Source organism: Notamacropus eugenii, chromosome 3, assembly GCF_028372415.1.
Source record: "Notamacropus eugenii isolate mMacEug1 chromosome 3, mMacEug1.pri_v2, whole genome shotgun sequence".
NCBI lineage: Eukaryota > Metazoa > Chordata > Mammalia > Diprotodontia > Macropodidae > Notamacropus > Notamacropus eugenii.
The window spans coordinates 324,491,892-324,495,646 of record NC_092874.1 but is presented as its reverse complement, the minus strand read 5'-3'; the positions used below and the strand labels follow the sequence as shown (position 1 = coordinate 324,495,646).

Here is a 3,755-nt window from a genome sequence, read left to right as displayed (position 1 = left end):
CTTCAAAAGGAAAAAAAAAACATAAAAGAGCCTCAAAGGCTTGGCCCTTTCATAAGTCAGCTGAGTTGGATGACTCTTCTGACAAGTGTCCATCCTCCTAATAGTCAAACGCCCAGTCACTGAGTCATCTCATACTCCACAGCAAGGCTTTTAAAGCTCTTTGTGTAATGGACCCCCTTAGTCGATCTAATGTATCCTATAAACTGTTTCTCAGAATGCTTAATGGACGAAATATAATAAAGAGAATTGTAATAAAGTCAAACATATTAAAATTTATGAAATATTAAAAATAAATGTTTACCGACAGCAGGTTAAGGTCCCACCGTCTATAGGGAAATGTAGCCAAATGTCGTCCATCATTCTGAACAACTCTTCTTCACAAAGACAATTCCTGATAAGATCAAGTTGAACTCAGCAAAGGGCCTCCAGATCAGTGCTCTACCTGAGCAGTCAAGATTCTTTAAGATATATGGAAAATAGTGGTCCCTTAGGGAAGGAAGGGCTGGTTTCACTTATTGAAGGTGGTTACCAGTACTACGTGAGATAGAAGAAGATGGACTTTGAAACACAGTTAGAATAAGACCTGACGTTTAAGTCTCAAGCACTTTAGTGATCCGTTCAATATACATCTTAATTTGTAGGAAAAGAAACTTTACCACTTCTTTTCAGTCACCTGTAATTGAGTCTCTTGGACAGCTATTACCATCATTTCTTTGTGAGTTGTAGATCTGAAGGTTTTTGTTTTTTTGGGGGGGGCGAATAATAAGAGATCTGGAGACGTTGGCTTAATTTTGAAAGCAAGGAGAGAAGAAAGACTGAAGAGGTTCTTGGAAAGCAATAGCTGATATAGTATAGATAAACAATTCATTTGTAGCATTGTAAAACGGTACGTTCCCACTTTCTTAATCAAAGAAAATGCCAGACTTTTTTGTAAGTTTCTTTATGTACAAGTTACCCTTAATGTATGAATTTGCAAGGCAGAAGTTATCTCCTGCTTGGTAGGTTTTCAGAGCAATTGCTTCAGGTAATAATGTGGGGTTTCCTCTTCCTGTTAATGGAGTTCTTACAGATACCCACTTCCCATTTGGTCATGCCAGTCACCTCCTTTTCCCAGTAGTGTATACCTGAGGAGAAACTTTGAGTGCTCAACACAGTAGCAGAACAGTTAAATCTCTCTGGATGGTCAGGTAGATTCTGGGGAACGCATGAGTATTTCACACTCTTCAGATAAAGAAAAACAATGAGATAGGGATTGGCTGTTTCATGATCCAGTGTTATATCTCTCTGGAAGGTCATCATTTCCCTCAGCCAAGTGACATGGCACATTGTCCATTTGGGAAAATCATGTTGTGGATATTGAAGTAGCAATTCTTCACTCTTATTCAACATGTCTTTCACATCCAGGACCATTTTCAAATCTAGCTTCTTAAAACCCATTCCAGGTTGTATAGCTGTTCTGTGTAGGTTTTCAAGGTATTGGGACAATTTTAACTCAATCTTGTTTAGTTTTCCCAAGTTCTTTTTTTTCTTTTCTTTTCTTACTTTCTTCTTTCTTTCTTTTGCTCTTCCTTCCTTTCTTCTTTCTCTCTCTCTCTCTTTCTTTCCTTCTTCTTTTCTTTCCTTCTTTTTTATTTCTTTCTTTCCCTATAGTTCTAGGTGCTGCTCTTCTTCCTTCCTCAAAAATCGATACATTCTACTATGTTTTGATACAACAGCTTGTTTCATAATCTGCACATTTGCCTTTTGCCATGCATATTTCTCTTTCTTCTCAGCTAGTACAATTTCAGTATTATTTGTTTTCCCCAAAAAATCATTTAACATCTCTTGGATTTTATCTGGGTAGCCATTTCCAAAGGAAAGCTTTGTAGTTCCATGTGTTCCAAGACTGTCAAATAGTTGTCATAGACTATGTTGACCTGTATAAAACAGTTTCTATTCTTCTTGTATTTATCACAGGTGTTCACGCTACTGGTGTACTATGGGAAAAGAAGCTGGAGATGTTTGACAATGATGACCAGAATCCCCAGGTACTGACTGGGCACATAGACCCTAGAGATGATGATTCCCCTTTACTTTCCACAGGAAAATGATATGTGGGATTCTTCCAGGTTCCTTAGCAGATATTCTTCACAAATGCGTTGGTCACATTTAGTAGTCACTGGCTCAGTGAACTTATCTAAGCAGATGGAGTGGACAAGTTCTTCCCTGAGATTTTCAAAAGAATCTCTGAAAGTGACACCCATCTTCCTCTGCCTGCCACACAAACCAAGAATCACTCAGCTTATGAAAAAGTCCTCCAAACATTAGTGACCCACTCAGTGAGTGGTTACATTTTTATTAAAATGAGTTTACTTTATTAACATAAACTCTCAGGTTTAGTAAACTTTGTTGATTGTTTCAGACTTAACTGAATACAGTTTAGAAATCCAAGTAATGGGATTTCTGATTATCTTCTGGAGTACTTGATTTATCCTCCTTTCCCTAACTGATCCTAGTGACACAAACACATATTCTCTCTCTCTCTCTCTCTCTCTCTCTCTCTCTCTCTCTCTCTCTCTCTCTCTCTCTCTCTCTCTCTCTCTCTCACACACACACACACACACACACACACACACACACACACACGTTCACTCACTCCTCCAACATTTATCATTTTTGTGTATTGTCTTGTTAGCCAGTCTGGTAGGTGTGATGTGGTATCTCAGAGCTGTTTGATTTACATCTGTGTAATCAGTAGTGATTTAGAGCATTTTCCCACACTATTTTCCAGTTTTCCCAGGAGTCTTTGTTAAACAGTGAGTTCTTACACCAGAAACTGTGGTGCTTGGGATTATCAAACAGCAAACTGCTATAGTCATTGATTACTGTATCTTGTATACCTAACCTATTATATTGATCTAGACTTCTATTTCTTAGTCAGTACTATGTGGTTTTGATGTTTACTGTTTAATAATAGAATTTAAGATCTGGTATGACTAGAACATCTTCCCTAGCATTTGTTTTAATTAATTCCTTTGACATTTTGGACATTTTATTCATCCAGATGAATTTTTATATTATTTTTTCTAGCTCTATAAAATAATTTCTGGTAGTTTGATTGGAATGGCACTGAATAAATAAAGCAATTTGAGTAGAATTATCATTTTTCAATTATTTATATCTAACTTTATGTATGTGAAAGATGTTTTGTAATTGTGTTCATATAGTCTCTGGCTTGTTTTGGCAAGTAGACTCCTAAATATTCCATAGAGTCAAGAGTAACTTTAAATGGGATTTCTCTTTTCATCTCTTGCTGTAGAACTTTGCAGTAATATATAGAAATACAGATGATTTATGTGAGTTCATTATTTATCCTGCCACTTAGCTAAAGTTGTGTATTATTACAATTAGTTTTTTGTTTATCCAGGATTCTCTAAGTATATGATCATATATTTTGCAAAGAATGATAATATAGTTTTTTTCTTTGCCTATTCTAATTCTTTGTATTTCATTTTCTTCTCTTATTGCTAATGCTAACATTCCTGTACCATATGGAATAATAGTGATGATAATGGACAACCTTGTTTTACCCCAAATCTTATACCTAGCTTATCTGCATTATGTATACTATTTGCTGATGGTTTTAGGTAGACATTACTTATTATTTTAAGGAAAGCTCTATTTAATCTTATGTTCTCCAGTGCTTTCAGTAGCAATGGGTGATGTATTTTGTCAAAAGCTTTTTCTGCATCTATTGAGATAATCATATGATTTCT

At 35.8% G+C, this 3,755-nt stretch overlaps 1 pseudogene; it reads right to left on the bottom strand.

Annotated features, from left to right (window-relative positions):
* Positions 1-665: 665 nt before the first annotated feature.
* Positions 666-2,243, bottom strand: LOC140532138 (probable E3 ubiquitin-protein ligase TRIML1; annotated as a pseudogene).
* Positions 2,244-3,755: the final 1,512 nt, after the last annotated feature.